Source organism: Phlebotomus papatasi, chromosome 3, assembly GCF_024763615.1.
Source record: "Phlebotomus papatasi isolate M1 chromosome 3, Ppap_2.1, whole genome shotgun sequence".
Taxonomy (NCBI): Eukaryota; Metazoa; Arthropoda; class Insecta; order Diptera; family Psychodidae; genus Phlebotomus; species Phlebotomus papatasi.
The window spans coordinates 19,552,329-19,572,721 of NC_077224.1; the positions used below are offsets into that span (position 1 = coordinate 19,552,329).

General features: G+C 32.5%; 1 protein-coding gene across 4 annotated transcripts in view; it reads right to left on the reverse strand.

The window, feature by feature from the left end:
* Positions 1–20,393, reverse strand: part of LOC129806832 (lachesin) — a 106,143-nt gene that overhangs the window by 54,103 nt on the left and 31,647 nt on the right. The window contains exon 1 of one of the 4 annotated variants that reach the window (XM_055855618.1): positions 2,193–2,716. The exons of the other annotated variants lie outside the window; for them this stretch is intronic. The gene's annotated coding sequence lies outside the window, so the exon portion shown is untranslated. Of the gene's footprint in view, positions 1–2,192; positions 2,717–20,393 lie in introns of those variants that run through there. 4 annotated transcript variants of the gene reach the window in all.

Below are 20,393 nucleotides of genomic sequence, written 5' to 3' on the forward strand. Positions count from 1 at the left end.
CTATCACAGAGAAATTATTGTTTACCACAGGTATTTGAATATCACAGACGGTAGAAGAAAGCCCAAGAAGCACACAGTCCCTGACATATTTATAACACCACAATATATTTATAGGTAATTCTCCACAGCTACAAAGAAAAACAATATTTCGTAAAATTGTTCGTAAATGTTTGGATTTTTTTCATAAACATTATTCGTAACTTGATCACCTGACGAACATTTTTTGTTATTTTTAACAAATATTTGTTTTCGTAAAAGTTCGCGAACACAAAAAAAAGTTCGTTAAATTTTGTTATTTGTTCAGAAAGTCTTGTCAAACAAAAAAATGTACGAATAAATATTTGTTAAAAAAAAACAAAAATACTCGTCAAGTGATCGTGTTACGAACAATGTTTGTGTAAAAGTGCAAAATTTTACGAACTTTTTTGTCCCCAGTAGGAATTCGCAAACTTTTACGAAACATTGTTTTCTGGGCATGAGTCTTTTCTAATTACAATTAATAAATCCAATGATAAGCCTAGATCATCTTGTAAACGTGTGATTGCGTTGTTGTAAATTCGGTTTGTGGTCAAATTTGAATGGTTTTTATTTTTAAAAAATGCTAATTTATTTTAATAATTACTATATCGAAGCCTTATTCAGGCACATTATTTATTTTTCTCAAAATTAGCACAAATATTATCAGGTAAATCTAAAGATTTTATGAAATGTAAATTTTGGGACTTCTATCTCTCCTTATTTCAGAATTAATCTACCTCAAGACTTTCAGAAACAATTGTGCATTTTGCAGGCTCTAAGGTCGATTGTCACGCAAATAAGTGTTAGAAGCCATGAAATATACTGACTTGCTGACAGTTTTATTATAGCTTTAAGAAACAAAAAATAAATTACCCAAATGAGGTTACGAGTAAGAACTTATGAAAGCAAATTAGCAGGTTAATTGGTCAGTATAATTTATGGTTTTCTATCTTTCATATAGTTCCCGTGATAATCGACTTTAGATCCTTCAAAACCTGGAGGCTGGAAATAAGCGAAATTTCACCAGGGGTAGAATGATAACTTTTCGATACTACCGAATCGATAGCATCGATAAATCTACATATCTTAGATTAAGTGAATGTCAGCTTTTTACAATTTGTTAAACCATTTACCGTGATATTCTTTTTTTTTAATGTGACTGTTGATAAGTATCTATAGTAGTTACAAAAAGTGTTGCAATCGTTTAATTTCTTCGGAATCAACAGTCGATACTATCGAAAATAAGTCATAATATCAGCCGAGATTAACTCGGAAATTATCTCTCATTTGTAAGTTCCACAACATGAACTTAAAATTATCATAATCGCATAAGCAAATTACGAGTAAACTTTGAAAAACCGGAATATTTTCAAAAAGTCAATTTCGTTTTAAATTTCCATATCTCGAAAATTACCGGTTAAAGTTTTTTCTTTAATTGGGCTAATCAAATTACAAATGAATCTAGAATTAATCGAAATCGGCATGAAAGATTTTGAGATAATGTTTAAAAACAAAACGCCCTTTTACATATTTTTCGAAATATTTCAAGACGCGAAAGTTTTCGAAAACTCGAATGCTTAGTTTCGGCAACAGGAATGGTCCAAATATATGTACCGTGTGAATATCAAACCAATCGGAGAATGTCGACCAACTGTTCAGATTGAAATAAGTGTGATTATATAAGAATTACACCTAATTTATATAATTTAATAATATAAAAATTGAGTGTAACTCTCAAAGGGGGCGTGGCTTAAAAAAATTTTGGGTACAAAAGAAACTCCCTGCAAATTACAAGATTGAAAAAGTAACTGCTTTGCAAAGATTTTCCCTTAATTTTTAACTGGTCGAACTGCACTACCACAACATTTTTTAGTGAAAAAGATTTTTAATTACTTTAAGTTACTATACGATATTTAATTTTGAAAAATTAGACAATCGTTGCTAATATAAATTTTAGTTGAAATTTGAGCAAGAAAGGATTCGTGCAAAAAGTTTCAAATTCAATCTTTCAAAGATGATTCTATTAATTGGAAGATTATGATTCTGCATATTATCCATAATGCGATTTAAAATTACCTGACAAAAAAAAACAAGTTTCAAAGTTCGAGCAGTATGCAAAGCAAAATGTTATTTCTTTATTTTTTCTTTATTGAATGCTTTTTTCCGCATTTTACCTCTTTATCTATTGATGACGAGGGAAACTTGGGAGTGAGCCTCCTTCTGAGGAATTTTCCTCTGTGAGAAAAGTTTGATGCTTAGTTTGTTGCAGATGCCCTCAAAGTAATACCATTCGAAACTTTGACACAAATTGCTGGCATTTCTTCTGCAATGTGGAAGTCAGTGCAAAGAAGTCTACGCCATCGAAGAAAGAATTCCATTTAATTAGTTTGTTCTTTTACATTCGTCTGGTTACTTGTTTATTTTGCTCACTCGAGTGTTTTTTCTTCCCTTTTACAGAAGGTGACTTTTCTATGCACATTTTTCATCTGCGTACCCACACATTAAGTCCCATGAATGGTACTGCTGCGAATGCCAAAACTTTGTCTACATGCCACTTATTTGCAAAATGCGAAACTGCACAACTTTCTAATGATGCACATTTGCAGGGATATTTGTAAAAGCCAGCATATTGGGTCTTCAGGACATCGCGCGTGAGGAAATTTTTACCGAATTGAACTAATAAAGAGCCATCCTCTTCGTTTCCACGATGGAAGAACACTGAAGCACATTTTGTCTCGCAGAATCCCTCCATTGAGATTTTCCCCTTCAGAAAATTGACCCCGGAAAAGCAAATGTGTGAGCAAGAGCAATACTTTTTGCACCTTCCCCGTCTATTTCAGCCTTCTCCAGCACACGTGGAAAGCTCATCAGAAGTGAGACAGAATGACTGAATCGCAGTGGAAAATGTGCAAAAGAATGTCCCTTTACCTCAGGAACAGCCAGGAGGGCCAAAGCTCTTTCTCTTGTCTTCCTCAATGAACAACATTTGAGGGCATTCTTTGACCTCTCCCAAGTTCCTGGCTCCCCAGCTTATAAACTCCCCGCAACACAACTTGGTATTTATTGTGAGGATTACGTCCTATCCACCGAAGGGGACATTCATCGGTTTCCAAGTCACAATAGATTAGGGAATAATAGAGATCGTTTTTGGGGATAGTGGGGAACAGGATTGGCGGCTGTATGGAGTTTAGCACTTGCGTGATTAATTTTGGCGGGAAAATTGACTTATTGTACACACCAATTGCCTTCATTGCATATTAATATCCCAATCCTGAATGGTGCATTAACGACCTTTGATGTAGTGTTTCGATACAACGAGGCGACTTAGAGACACAAACAAAGGGATTAAACGATATCCTTAGAGAATACATTGGTCATCCTATATATTTAAGTTGATTAAAATAAAGATTTTAGTAGATTAACTGAAAGACAGAGCAGTACAATATTTTGAAGCTACTATAAGCCAAACGGATTGACATATTTATACGAGACCCCCCCCACCTCTAATTATATATTATTCAAGCACGAGATTCATTTGAACAGTTTAATACAAAACAACCAATATTAATTGAAAACAAGTTTTTGCTCTCAAATTCATCATGAAAATTTTTGTCATATGACATTGTCATACGTTACAGAATTCTATTGCAGCGAGATTTGCTATGTGAATTACGTTTTTTGTGTGAAAATTGAACAGAATTTGTCAGAAAATTAATTTTTTTGGACAGATGTTTTTACTGCTTGATTTCCACCGAAAAAGCATTATATATTATATCGATAGCGCAAAATTATACTCGAATAACTCGTAAATAGTAAACTTTACAGAAGAGTGATTTTACACGAAAATTTTACATACTAAGTAGGGTGGATTGTGGAAAGGGAGACACTTAAGTAAAAGTTCAATTTCAAATGCATTTTTAAACTGAATAAATATTTTTTTTTTCATTTTCTTTGCATCATGAGATTGCTTGTCAGGTATTCTAACAGAATCTTAACAGTTTTTAATAGATATTTCAACCAATTAATCGGAATATTCCATCAAATTAAAAAACAACACATTTTGAAAAGATGGATAAAATTTTGGAAAGCGGGACAAAATTTTTTGGAAAGTTGGACATAGTGATATTAATGACAAAATATTATACGAAATATGTAAAAAATCAAATGTTGAGGGTTTTCTGTGTATACTTGCACATTGGATGGTTATACTAATCCCTCCTTTAGGTCCGGGTAACAGTTGAGAAACGCTAATTACCAAGAACTCCCTGGACGTCCAACTAAAAAGAGGTTCTGTAAATTTCACAGACGCCCCGCGCTGTCCAGCAGTTATAGCTTTAAAGCGGATGCAACTTCTTAGCAGATTTGGATACCTCATCCGGCCAGGTCCTTTTCCACTTGCTTGGGGATTTCTGTAGAGGCTCATCTTTGTCTTTCTCCGGGTGTTTTTGCGATATTTACTACCCACTCTAGCAGAAAAAGTGGTCCTCGGAATCTGGAAATCCTTGCAGCCTTTTCCAGGAGATTTTCTCCTTATCAGCTACTAACTGGTGTTGCAACTACTTGTGAACATGATTTCACTACACAAAACCACCAAATTCATTCACAAAATCAACTTGTCCAAAATTTCATAAAACTTGTTTCGAAAGCAACACGAAATTAAATCACTTTTCTATCCCTTTTAAATGTAATATTTCACAAATATTTTTTATTGACTTTTAAATAGATGTATGTATGTCCTTCGATTTTCACAACAGACTTAATAATATTTCACAAATTATGCCGAAAAAATCAAACAAAATACTTTGATATTTTCCTAGCAACTTCCATAAGAAACAGAGAAAATGACAACTACAGTGACAAAGGTTATGAATATCACGCACGCAATACATTTCTTAAATTCTTCTTGCAAGTCACCCTTTGATTGTTTAATAACAATTTTTGCATTTTTAACTTCTCAAATAATCACAAAATTAGATTTAATAATCTTTTTATTGAAAATTTAAATATTTAATTGATTTATTATCAAGTTTTTAAGGAGGTGTCTCACATTCCACACTGTTTTGTCCAACTTTCCAAACTGTCTCGCTTTAGACAAATTACCCTATAAGATTTTTAAAATTTAAAAAGCCTATAACTTTGAGAATAAATAATTTTTAGCTATAATATGCAGAATGAAGGTACAGGATGTCAAATAGTACCCAGAAAGCAATCAAAAACGAATTTTGTAGAAATTCGAGTTGTTCGAATTCCATTCTGAGCCGTCGACACTGGATCTTTTCACCTCTCAAAATTTCCATCGCCTACCCCCCAAAGACCACTTTTCTCAACATATCTCTGTGCGTCTGGCGTCTGTCCGTACGGCCGTTATCTCGCCTAGAGCCCAAACGGTTGGAGATAGAGACTTAGGATCCCCATAATACAGGTTTCAGAACTAAAGCTTAGCCATATGACTTAACTGCTCTAATTTTTTATCAATCGCGATTTTTTGGAAAAACTACTAGGAAACTAGGACTGGATTATTAAAGATGAATGACCTAAAGGGGAAATTGTTTCATGCACAGGCTTTATTATGCTCTCAAAAAGCAATAAAATTGCTCGCTATTTAGGATTTTGAGATCTTCGGGAACTGGACTAAACCTCTAGTCTGAAGATCGCTTAAGTCGACCCTGGGTTCACTAACATGCCCCTCATTTTCCCTGTTCCCTCATCTACCCCTCATAAAACATGTTTTTTAGGGATATCTCAAAAACGCGTCGTGTGATTTTTTTATTTGGATTGGATATATTTTAAAGATTACCCAGGCGATAATTTCGTCAATATACGCAAATACCGTTGAATTTTGAGTGATTTAAAATTCGGGTCAAATCTTTTGAGAACCGGTAAACAGTAAATGAGACGAAAGTAGTTTTTGAGTATAAAATCTATGTCACGAGTTCAAATACTTCGTAAAGTCTGGGACACTTCGCTACCCCTTTTTTCTCGAAATTTTGTAAATTTTTGGTTTTTACGATAGTTGGGGGGTATATATATCCAAAGAAACAAAGGAGCATCATCTCTACGACTGAGATGCAGTGCAAAAAACCTTAAATGAGTCCCGGAAAGGCAAGAGAATGCGTGAATCCACGCGTACTTGAAGTGCCGATTTTTAAAAATCTTTAAATATCGATTATTAAAGATTCTTTAATGATCGATCCTATACTTGAAAAGTTAGGTTCCCGAAATGGATGGCAATGAACATCCTATTATGACAGATTAGCTGTCCAAAATTGCAAGCAGGGTGTCCAAAATTGCAATCAAATTCTTCTCTACAATTTTATTCATTTTTTAACGCATTAAGATTCATTTTGGAATAATCAATGATTATAAACAGTTTGTCAAGGTACCAAATAAAACTTCAGAAAAGGATGTAACAAATAACTTGAATTTGTAATGAAAACAGTACACTTCAAACCTCGGACATTGCGGTTTATATGCACCCTGTTCCAAATTAGAAGCACTTCCCCTAAATTTAAATAATAACTCTACCGCTTTAGTTGAGCAACAGATCGACTTTAGGGCACTTTGCCCTGAATTCACTTAATCATTAAATTATTGAGGCTATTTACACCGCCGCATTAGATTGGGATTGAACTGTTCCAAAACCGGATTTAGGATAATTAAGTCTTAATCTAAGGCCGCAACCTAAACGATTTCATTAAGGTCATTTATACTGTCGTATTAGATTCTGACTGAATTGTCCCAAAAACCGATTTTGGGACAATTCAATCTCAATACAATACGGCGGTGTAAATGGCCTCATTGAGTTTTGAAAGCGCAAGAAGTTCTCAAAGTGATGTGCAGATTTTTACCCATATATCTCCGCTTAAACTTCTTCAAAGGTCATTATATTATTGTGAATCAGTCACAAGACTTGCGTTATGATCAAAAATATTATGGCATGCAAAACCTTTAAACGAAAGAATCCTTAGACGGGCCGGGACAGAGAAATTGGAACACTACCGAACGGGGAAGTTCCGAACACTGATTTTTAATTCCAAACAACTTGGACTATGATTACCATTTCTTCAGTAAACAAGCATCCTAATAGTATCTACGAATTCATACAGGTCTCGTTTAGAATCGCCAGTGTTCGGTGCTACCCAATGTTCAGTGGTGCCCCAGTTTCCCCTATACAGTAAAAATAAAATTTATCTTTACGCCCTTTATATAATTTATAAAAAAAAGGTTTGAATTTGAGAGAAAGGGAAGTTTTACTCCGAATAAAGAGTGATTGATTCCTTCTAAGGCAAACTACAATTTACAATTTAACCATCTTATAGTTAAAAATAAATAAATAAAATCTAAATTTAAGTTTGCTTAAGGTTCTGAAGGTGATATGATATGTAAACCCTGTGGTTTAAGAACAGCTGAATAAGATTTATTTTGGTTTTGTGTTATTATGTACATAAATCATAGAATGTCACTAACACTTTCACTATAATTATTTAACCACTTCAGAGCACATAAAAGTAAAGCTTATTATCTCGTCTTTACTAAACCAAAAATAAATTAATATTTAGTTCTTGTAAAGTAGGTTAATGCTGAATCTTATTTAGGAATTAAAATTTCGAGCTATATTTGATGATGTGATAAATTTATTTTGGACACATTTACAACAAATTTGCCGCCGAATTTAACCCAAGAATGAATTGTTAAATTTTAGGCCCGGTGAAAAATTTAATTCATATTGAATTAAATGAAATTTATAGCCAAAATATGCTCCTAAAGCATTTTGAATATTGTTTTCTTTCTTACTGAATAGTTTCACATGCTATAGAATCAAATTTTCGCCAGAAATTGCAGCATAAATTGCAATAGAGCAACTCCTTAAAATTTTCTCCGTTATTTGCTTCAAAAGTTTTTCACACGAATAAGTATCAATTATTTCTAATGGATATGGCTGAGCCATTGTAGGATAATTAAATTCATAGTTCAGTATAACAACATGCTGAACAATAAATTCTTTTCGGAAAATAGTTTCACTTAAATTTGCGCTAGCTGCAAAAAAGAAAATTAGCAGCACTTGCTGAAGAATCCAAGACAGCAAACAAATGCACATGATTAATAATTAACTGTGCACTTGGGATGGATTTTCTAATTGATTTTCCACTTCAAGTGCTGACTTGCTTGTAACCCAAATATCCCTTTTTGGTCTTCTCCATGCCCCATGTTGGATGAAGATTCTCCTTGTTTGACTCTCACATATGCCCTTAAGCTCACAAGATGTACATTGACACAACTTATAAATTGTCGTCTTCCATTTGCAAGAGTCATTTATTCAATGGCAAATTAAATCATGTACACGATTACTTGCACCCAATTCGCAGGGGCTTCTCTTATGAATAAAGCTGAATCATTCACATATCATATCAAACTACAAGAGCAATTGCAGGAGACAATGTACAGATTTTCCCAAACACCATTCTGGCAATTGTGGAGAGTTTTCAGGAGTTGCACGATAAAGTGCAACAACTTTCCGTAATTCCCTCAACACGGAATTGCACTCGGAGAAATTAAAACCCTTGAGGAAATTTGTTGGTTTAGTTTTAGAGGATTTCCACCTGTTTTTCTTTTTAAACTTCAATCACAATCTAAATATAGCTCCAAGGTATAGAACACCTAAGGATAATTGATGCTCTTCGTACACAAAGAGGACAATGTGCAAACTCCCTCTTGATGTTACAAATCTGTTAATGTTACACAAAGAATAAACAAGCACTAGTGCTTTCAGCACATCATTTATATCAAGTTAATTTCAAAAAACCAAAATTCAATTTTTTCTAATATGATCACCTTATAGTTTGACACTCAAAATTGGATTGAACTAAATTGACTATGTTATGATGTTCAAAAGAAGAATAAGAGTGCAAAAGACTGGGACAGACATGTCTAAAACGTCAGAAAAAGAGACGCGAATTTAGATTTCATGAAATTTTCCTAATTTAAAAGATGTGCCGGAGGTATAAAAAATTATTAAATTTCTTCATTCTAATAATTGAATTACATCGACAGAAATTCAAATTGATCAGAAATGACCGGACACACCTTTTGGATCAGTAAAATTTCATGAAATCAAAATTTACATCTCTTTGTTTCTCAAGGCGTTATGACCAGCGCACAGTAACTTTTGTTTGTAAACATGTTTTCAAAATTTCCCATGAGAATGAGCGAGATGACTAGATCTATGCTTCATTCACTCTCATTGAAATGTCAAAAACTTGTTTAGTAAACAAAAGTTATTGTGCGTTGGGCATTACTTGAGTCAAAAACACCAAGAAAAAAACAGTATATTTTCTCTAGTTAAGTTCCGTACAGTTAAGTTCCGCAAATATGAATGACTGTTCAACTCAAAATGTAAAATTTGAGGTTAATGTGAAGAAAATTTTCCATGGACAATAAATCATAACCATTTCTTTTCTGGTGCTTTTTTTATCAGCGTATTATCTAAATTTTTTCCACGAATTCCATTTAATTTAACAACAAATTACAATGATAAAATCCCTAAACTTACCATTCTTGATTTTGGGTAAATGAATTTCACATGCATTCCCTTACATTTTTCAAAATATTTTCACATTTGATTGAGAAATGTTCATATTTCAGGAACTTTAATAAAAAAAAATATTTAATTTAAGTTCTTAAGCATATGAAGGTACGACGTTTTAAGCTTCAACCATATTTTCTGAAATATTATTTCAAAATTTTAAAATTCAGCCGTTGGGACTTGATTTTCTGAGACGGTTTTTGAAAGAAACTTTACGGTGGACAAGATTACTCAAAGTAAATTCATCTGGTCAAACAACCAACTATTTTCTGTTAGATAAAAAGTTCATCTCCTACTTGAACTGTAAATTTAAAAAACAAAATGAAAATTTGGTTTTGAGACAATTTTATATTTTAAAAAAAACACCACTTTCGGTGTATTTTATACACCACGTTTTGTCTCTTGCATTCAAATAGGAGTTCAACGCACCAGATAACAAGAAATATTCAATTTTTTGTTCCGAGATAAATTTACACTGAATGATCTAGTCCACAGCAAAGTATATTTTTTCTTTTTTTTTAAAGAAATCCAAAAATCTGATCCCTATAGCCGAATTGTTGAATTTTTATACACAAATTTCATAAAATGTTGTTTTATTGTACTATTTATTTATTTCAATATACCGCGCCTTTATTGACGTTTAGTTCATGTTCGTTCAGTTTAAAATTTTTTAGTCGGTTTACAATGTGTTTGAGAAATATGTCCCTTCAGACACTTCATTTTCACAGGGCCGAACTCGAATTCTCAACCTTTTCGACAGTCGAATCGCAGGTCACACCGCCCAATAACCGAACGCTCTTGCCAATTGCATTACAGATCCCTCTGTACTTTTATTCCGAAACATTGAATAAATTTTTTATTACGTCGAAAAACCAAAAACCCACGTAACCCCTTAAATGATTTGCATATCTATATCCCAGTCTTTCGCAATCTTCTTCTTCTTGCGAACATAATAAAAAGTTAAATTTAGTTCAATTCAGTTTAAGTATCAAAGAGATAAAACGAAATTTTTGATTAGATGAAATTTTCCTGATGAAAAAACCGACATCTAAACTAAAAATTGGTCTAATTTATACGTGTAATATCGAAAATGCTTGCAGATAAACTGGAAATTTCTTTATTTTCCCTTTGCCAAAATTTATATAAAAATTCTTATAACATACAAATTATCATTTTTTTTTACGAGTGCTTTAAGTCATAAATTTCTTTTTTATTTTCTTTACGAGCTTCAATATCAAGGGAAAGACGGCGATGAACGAAATAAGCAAACAGTTCTTACATGTCTAAAAAGATGCTTTTTTATCACCTCCCCTTACCCTTGACATAGGTCCGAAGCCTATCGGCTTATTGTGACCAAGATGCCATTACAAACAAAATTTGAAATTAAATATTTTTAATAAAAATCTATCAATATCAGTTATATTTTAACGTCGTTACAATTTAAGAACGCCAGAATCTTTCTCAAGGGTCCTGACTAAAAAGTTGCTCTTCTAGAACATTTATTTTGGAAATTTTATTTTTATTTTGGAAAGAAAATTTTTACACGATCGATGACTGTACGTACTACTGTCGTAGGACACTCCAAAAAAATTTCTTGGAAAAAAGGAAAAAATTAAAATTAAAGGACTGAAAAATAATTACAAGCATATTTAAAAAAAATTCACAAAGTTTGATAGTGACATTGCACCGTCCAAATATGTGTTATTTTAAAAAGTTTTTATACCGGATGATTTGACCGGGTCTTGGTTGGTTTAGTGTTAAAATATGATTCATATTCGTTTAGAATATGAGCCTTCAATCAAAGTTCAGCTGTTATACTGCCCCACTGTTCTCTACACGAAAATTAGTTTTTAAGGTAGTGACATCTGAGAATAAATTTCTTGTGTATGCTATACTCCCTCTAAATGTGTCTTAGCTGAAGCCTAGCAGACTTTCAATTTTATTTCAAAACGTTGTAAATTATTAAAAAACTTTAATTAAAACCAATAATAAAGTATAAATATTATTTAAATTAATAATTCATTTATTTTTTTTATTTGACAAGTAGTGAATTATTGATAAGAAAAATAAATAAGGTCATTCTCTTGTGGCGAAATCCTTCTCAAGTACGAATTTCGAATTTTTGAAGATATTTCGAGCATAAAGCTTTCTCGACTAGTTTTTGTACACTCTAATAAAGAGGCAAAAATGTCACAGACGAAAGTTCAGTCTGGAATTTTTATTTCGAAAAAGAACTTTCGATTAAAACTATCCTCGTTTAAATAGGCTTTGAAGTTTTACAGTGAAATACATATTATAATGTGAAAAGAATATTATTTTTAAAAGCCAAAGCAAGTTTGAAATTTTCTCAACGTTGATTAAATTAATTTTGAAACAACATTCCATGGATAAATCCAACACTTGCATTTTAATCTTGGATTTTTCTCAGTGTATTTTTATCTTATAATGTTCATATTATTCATGGAATTTGGCTGTTCTTTGAGCTCTCTCAAGAATTTTCTCGAAAGTAAACTATGTGAGCCATTTTTAGGGACATTCTTCATTAAATTCAGACACATATCTTTCTCAAAGTTTATGGAAATTCCACATAAAATTTATCCTTTTGGATAAATTCTTCACCCTTGACACCCTCGCAAAAAAATGTTTATGACCATTTCCTGGTAGAATGTCTCATGGCATCATGTTAGAATATAATCAAACGCACGTTATGAATATTCTCTGGGAATAGTGTGAAGGAGATATATATTATGTAAATAAATATGCAACAAACTCATCACAGCGGGGGTGGTTCTTGTTCAAATAAGTTTTCTCCACAAGTCCCGTCACCCACGTTGTCCCGAGGTGTAGATGATGGAATTGTGTGCTGAGATGATGTTCTCCATGAGTGAGAGTGACACAAAACATATATCAACATTGTGAGCAACTTTTGCATCAGGCACAGTGCCTTGGTACATGAAGTGAAAATCATGAATTGAAATTAATATTCTGTACAAATTCCTGAATGAAACAATATCCTTTTTGGGGGGGGGGGGGGGAAGGAAAACAAAGAGAAAAAGGAGGATTGGGGATTTCTGTGTTTGGAGTAACATTTCCTGATTCTCTCCAGAGGCACAAATGGAGACACTGAAGATGGAGCTAAAAGTGCGGGAGGATGTAATACAAAATGCCATGAGTTTCGTGTTGAAATTGCTATTGGGAACACAGATGATGAATACTGGCTGCATTAATATTTTCCTCCTTCTTCTTTCAAAGTCGCATTTTCCCTCCTTGTTTTTGTCCGCCAAAGAGATATTTTCAAAATGGAATGAGAATTTATTTTACGGAAATGATTAAAACAACTGAGCGTAAGTCATTCCTCTTTCTATCAAAACATCTCAAAAACTTCCTGGCTATGGCTTTCAAGAACTAAATAAAAAAAACGATGATAGAGTGACCTAGACTTCGCAAACTGCCAGAACTCTTAACTTTGAAAGCTTTGATAATTTTTATATTCAAGAATTCTGTGAAATCTTATTTACTTCATTTTCTTTTTAAAGAAAGTCATTTCTACTACATAAGGCAGCAGACAAATTGATAAGAATGCACTGACACTGACTAACTTTTTTTCCTCATGAGGGCACTGTTTTATCCCGCGAGTGGCGCTGTCCACTGTTCCCAAGTTTAATTTTTCAATTTAAGAAAAAAATATTTCAGCTTTAATTCTCAAAACTCGTAAAAACCATTCTTGAATTCGAATATCGCGTAGATAGGGAAGTACTCTACCTTCGAACGTTCATGCCTTCAAATAATGTGAATTTGTTTTATTTTTCACAAGAGACTTACACATATTTATCATTACCACGTAAGTATAAATTATTGATAATAAACTAACTGATATTTAATAGAATTGTGTAAGTCTCTTAGGAAAAATAAAAGAAATTTCGCATTATTCGAAGGCATGAACCATGAGCGTTCGAAGGTATAAGATTTTCCCCTATTTATTTATTTTGATTTTTTTCCAATATTGTTTTTGACAAAAATGCATGGGAACGGTTGAAACCTTCGTGAAATCTTTGTTAAAGAATATTTTTAAAGGTTTTATACCCAAATTGAAGAAGTGAAATAGAGGGCTTTTATCACTTCAAAACATCGTCTTGATTTTGTCCTAGCCACTTCTATCCTAAAACCGATGTTCTAAATAAATTGAATTCAAGCTACTGGATTTATTACCAATGGATCCTCAATTACTTTAACTTCACAATAAATTTACTTTAATTTTTGAAAACAAATATTTTAATGGGAATTCACTCAACTGACATGCAAGTGTCAGTATAAATCTCCACAGATGGCACTATCAATTGTTTACAATTTTTTTTAACTTTTCATGCAAAAAAGTTCAACTAAATTGAGCTTTCTAAATTGAATCCAGGTTACTTATCTGAAAAATCCCAAGTGGGGATCCCTTACCGTTTAATTGGTAAGACTATTTACAAACAAACTTCAGAACTCATAAGTTAAACATGAATTTCATTCGTAGGCCATGTGAAGTCGAAATCTCAAATTAAATGGATTACATATAAATATAGCGTCGCTTGGATCAGCTATTATCATAACATGATCATCACCTACTCTGAAAAAAATATCTCTGAAGCAACGTTAATTACTGGATCAAAGCGACATTGCTATGTCTTTCAGTTCGAGCAATAAAAATTGTATGATACAATATCAGAGAAAATTAGTTTTTCAACTAACACCAATTTTGTAGAGTAATTTCCTCGCACCAGCAACCCCTTATTTAGCAATGAAAAATAACCCTAGACAGATATCAACACCCGTTTGATGATGACACACCATTTATTTAATATGTCCCAAAGCCGTGGCAGCTGGTTGGAAGGCTAAATTTGTTCACCAAGCCCATTTAATAAATAATGCATTGAATTAGAGTTAAACACGTGACATGCGTGGAGGATAAATAGATCAATTAGTTGCGGCGGAAAACAAAATTATATTTTCCCCATATATTTATGTGGGGAAAGTCCTATTTACAAAATAACTAATACGCTATACCAAATCCAAACTGAATGGTTAAATTTTCTTTTCAATATTCTTGTCATTTTGGCCATCTGAAAGCCATATCATCCCTATAAATAATCTCAAATATAGAGACCATTCTTTTTGAAGCATGGAGCGTGCAAAATTTAATTAATCTCCGAATTATTGCACAATACTTGGTGTTTATAGTAAAACTCATAAACTTCTCTTTATTGATTTGAAAACTATTGCTGTGAGTTATTTGGAAAATGCTTCCCTTTCACTTCTACCATTTGTCTATGTTGCATCCATAGTCGCATCGAGAGTATCCCTCTGCCGAACTATATATATTCAGAGAGGAAATTGAAAAACTTTGCCAAATATTTCAAGCCATTCATACTCTCTTTTAGGAAAAGCTGTCATTCGTGGAAAATAGACAGTTTTTACTAAAAGGAATTTAATTTTATTTTAAAATGACGTTTATGTGACGTTTGTTTCTATAAAAATTCAGTATTACAAAAAATATTTTACAGTAGAGTCTTTGAAATCTGAATCTCAAAATGTTAATTGTGGAGTTATGTTTAAAAAATGCATATTCTGGATGAATGAAAATCATATTTATGTGCTTCTCCCTGAATGTTTACATACATTATGATCGTATAAAATGAAAAGGAAGTATGTTACCACTAAGACTTGTGGGAAAGTACGGGAATTTGATACAAAGTACAATTTAATCTGACATAAATATCGTTATTTTTGAAAAAATCGTTCGAATTTGGGAGGTGAGAAATGTCAAAAATAGCCCCCGAGCGTTCGAATTTAGAAGACTCTACTGTATAATTTTTTGATCATGTGCAATTTTTATTAATTCGAGAGTTTAAAAAATCGGTTTTAAATAGATCTTTTTACTCAATTTCTCAAAACTTGAATTTTTTTAAATCAAATCTAAAAATTTCAAATAGATTTGTATGGCTCCGGCACACCTTTCAGATCAGGAAAATTTCATGTAATCGAAATTCACACATCTTTCTTTCTCAAACGTTTTGTATATATCCATCCTGCTCTTTCGGACTCTTCTTCTTCATTTAAACATCAGACTCATTTAAATTTAGTTCAATCTAATTTTGAGAGTGAAAGAATGAGATAGACATTATGCACAGCATGTGAGAAATAAAGTGATGTGAATTTAGCTCAATTTTTCTCATAAGGCAACAATGAGCCCAAACAGAAGTAGATTTCGATTCTCCAGTAGTGTCTTGGATAAAAGATAAATAGAACTCTATTTGCACAAAGAAACGTTGAAGTTCGAAGAATTCAAATTCAATTTCGAATTTTCATACCAAATTTTCGAATAAGATGGGGAAAATTTATCAAATATCGCACTAAAAAGCTGGCAAAAAGTTCGTCGGTTGCGGCTACCTCTATCGTATCTGCATTTCTTTTGCGTCAGCATTTTACGCAAGAGGGGACGTCTGTATTGTAGCTTGCTCCGCATGCAGATACAAAACAAATGCAGATACGACAGAGGTAGACGCAACCGACGAGTTTTCAGTGATTATGGAGTGATTAAATAATGGGACAAGAACAGTAAACGTCGCTGTTCCGTTTTTTTCCTCACAACAGTGAAGACCGTCACATATTGACACGTGAGCACTTCGAAATTCGAACAAGATGTAACTTCCGCCACCTTGCGAAAGTATTACAAAGTAAGAAAGTCTCTTTTTTGGATCTTCAAATAGATTTTCGAATTTTTCAAGATCTTCTGTACAGAAAGAATATGGTTTTAGAAAAGGTCTTACGAAATCCATGAAAGTCCCACATTTGCCTAAAATAATCAAAATCGGTTAGCATTAAATTTTTGATGAATTTTTGAAAGATTTGCATGAAAAACGCTGTTGAGACTCTTAAGATCATATTAACTCACTTTTTTGGGCAAATATGCCTGACAGGTTCATTCAGATTGTATTTAAATTAGATTTTCAAACCAAGAACAGAATATTTTCTTCAATTTTTAATTCGAATTTTCATCCAGTTTTATCACCAAAAGAAGCCCATTTGGAAATATTTCTTTGAAATTTATTGCTAAATTATTCTTTTCTTTTACAAGTAATTTAGAATGTAGAAAAACTCCAAAATTTCAAAGGTAAATTTTAGTTATTTTTGATGGCTTTTTCTTGAAAAAAAGCTAGGGAGAAGTTAAAAATAAGCATGATTTTTTAGTACTATACCGTTCTCAAGTGCTTCTTCATAATCGACTTTTATTTCTAATGGTTCCTGTTATGACTGTCTGATGATTTTAGAACACGGTTAGGATTGGGGAAAACACACGAGACGAGAATGGATGCAAAGAAATGTCGATAATGCAGAAGCAGTTGAGAACAGTGAAAGTGCTGAAAACACATGTCCATTTTTAATTGGAATAGCACCATAAAGCTTTTTTTAAAGCTCCTGTAGGGGAAAGTACTCTCCCTTCGAACATTCAGGGTTCATGCCTTCGAAAATTGCGAATTTTCTTTCAGTTTTCCTAAGAGACTTACACATTTCTATTAGATATTAGTTGACTTATCATCAATTGTTGATAATTCCGTGATAATTCAGTGTAAATCTCTTATGGAAAACAAAATAAAGTCACATTATTCGAAGGCATTAACGTTTGAAGGGAAAGCACTTTCCCCTACACCTATTTCTAAAACATTTATGTAAGTCCATCTCACACCTTCGAACTTTTCTTTTTTTAAATCAAAACAAAGTCAATTTAGTCCAATCCATTTTTTACTGATCTAAAAGTGTGTCGGAGACATTACAAAATGTTTGGAACGTTTGCTATATCTCTATTTTGAAAATGTGTTGTAGTTTATTCAATAACAAGACCAATACAGACTTATGGTACTATTCCAATGATAAATGAAAAGGGGAAATATTTCTCCTGAATATTTACTTAGCACTCTATTTCTCTCAAGTGCTTCTGCATTATCGACGTTTCTTTCCGTTGGTACCTATCTCGACCTTTTTCACCAGTCCTCTTCGTGTTCTAAAATCACCAAATATCGTGACATGAACCAATACAAAGAAAAGTCGATAATGTAGAAGCACTTGAGAACAGTAATTTTAGTACTTTAAGGTTCATTTTTCATTGGAATGGCACCATTATATATTTTAATTAGATTCGATTTTTATATTATGCTTAAGTATTTAGAATATTTTCATCAAAATTTTGTTAGTATTAAATTAAATTTGTTAAGAAAATACCATTTACAAAAAAAACAAACACTGAATTATTTAACCATAATCCTATATATCCAAAATTCCAAATATTTAAATGCAAATACCAAGAATTTATCTCTCATCAGCTAAATTCACAAAATATCCACAAATATTTAACTATTTTGTAATTATTTTCCGGTAATATGAAAACAGCTCATAAAAGTGTTCTCGCCATAGCAAAATTCATCATTAAACTTTTGCTCTACCCTGGGTGATATTCTAGTTTAGACAGAGGTATTAACTACAAAATTTAGAGTTTATTTAGGTTTTTGGTTTAGTTGAAGTACAAAAAAATCCCAACCCTTTCGTGGTTTAACCCTGGATTGTAATTTTCGCATCCCACGCCCCTCAAATGCGAAGAGTAAAATGCCAACACGCACGAACAATTTGCAAAAAGTGCTAATGAGATTGTACAAAATTGTTCTTCTTTGCTTCCGAAATAATTACACTCAATGCCACGGAGGACGTGTTGAAGATTTCTGTCTTTGGGACCAAGAGAATCCTGAGCTTTTTCAACCCCTCTGAAGATGGGGATTTTTGCACTCCACTCATCAAGACACTCCGACAGAGGATAGCACAAAACTGGCAACTTGTTGAAGTTGAATTGTCTCTTTTTGGGGTAGAGAAAATTCGTCATGTAATAGTCCACCCAGACCAGAGGGATGGGACTCCACTGGAAATATTTGTCAATTTGCCCAGTCAGTTGGGAGGGATGGGACATCAACGCACCGCCAAATGAAGAAGAAATTCCCAAGCTTTCACAGTCTATTAGGGCATCAAAGAAAATTCAACAAATAGCTGAATTACGGAGTTTTTTTTTCTGGTCCTTTGCGGAACAAGAAGTTGGGGATGGTTTGAAGAGATTTTACTTCGAACCAGACTAAATTCTTTCTACTCAACAGAAGAATAATTTATCTCTGTCGTGGGCATAAGAAGGAAGAAAAGGCACAGAGTGACAAAGATCTCTTGTGTTTTAATTAACCATTCTTCCGTTCTTTGCCTTTTTTCCGTGCTCCCTTAAGACACTCACCAGAGGAATTATACACTCAGAATAAAATGTTCCTAATTAATTTGCAAAGCTACCCTTATTAAGGCATAACCATTGCTGGAATTTGTAAGATTTTGCGAGAAAAACAGTAAAACTCCGATTTATGGTGCTATTCCTGTAAAAAATGAACATTTTTTAGCAATTTACTGTTCTCAAGTGCTTCTGCATTATCGACTTTTCTTTGTATTGGTATCTGTCACGACTATTTGGTGGTTTTAGAACACGGCGAGGACTGAGGGAGATAGTCAGGACAGCAACTAATAGAATGAAAAGTCAATTATGTAGAAGCACATAAGAGCAATCTTGTACTAAAAAAAAATACTGTTCTCAAGCACAGTTCTGAAAAATATAATCATTATCATTGCATTTGCAAAATACGACAAAGAAAATAGATCTGTTAGGAGATGAAAACTTTATAGTGAAATATATTCCATAGATTATTATTGCTCTTTCTGGATTGTTTTTAGAGTAAAAATAATTTAGAATAAGAGTACTAAACTCAATTTCGAAATATGATATTTGTTTGAAATTAACAAAAATCAAGAAAAATCTTCTGTGAAAAAACCTGAAACGATTTAGTACATGACTGTACTAAAATATTTCGTTATATAAATTTACAAATTTTACACTGGAATTTATCGAAAGTTAGAAAAACTTCAATAGAGAAAATTGAGAAAATTTTTTTTTATTTTCCTGGACATAGATATCCTGAGATAGAAGATTGATTAGTTAGAACATTTTATTGAGCTTGTAAATATGTATGTACATGAACAGATTCTTGTACTAAAAAAAACTTAGCGAAATTTAGTCAAAAGAATATTCGAACATCTGGAGATTTTTTTCATTCATTCATTCATTTATTTATCATCTCTCTCATAGGTCATAGTGATTCATAATAATATGTGAATACAAAAACAAGATTAAAGAATCAATTGGCCAGACCAATTGTGCGAGAGAGAGAGAAAAACCCCCTGTCAAGCCAAAGTGGCTGTTCGACAGAAAGGGAAAAATTCCTATTTACAGGAACAGAAAAACTTATTCAAAATTATTAACCATGTAAGTTTTAAGCATGTAAGTGTACTAAAATAAATAACAAGTTAATTTTATTTGAAATTAACAAAAGGAACCTGAGAATACTTTCCCTATTCATAGTTCTGACTTTAAATATAAAAGAAAATTTATTAGAAATTTGGATTTATTTTAGGACATGGATGTACTAAAATAAATCGTCATTCGAATTTGGAATAATTGTTTATTGTAATTTATCAGGAGTAAAATGAAATTTTAATAATCAAAGTTGATAAAGATTTTTTTCTCGACTTTTTGTATTATAAAACGCTCACTACAAACTTTAAATTAAATTAGTACATGGATGTACCAAAATAAGTTATAGTCTTATGATTTTCCAATGAAAAATAAGGGAATTGAAAGGCGAAATGTTCTGAAAGCAAACTGGAAAAAACTCCCTCG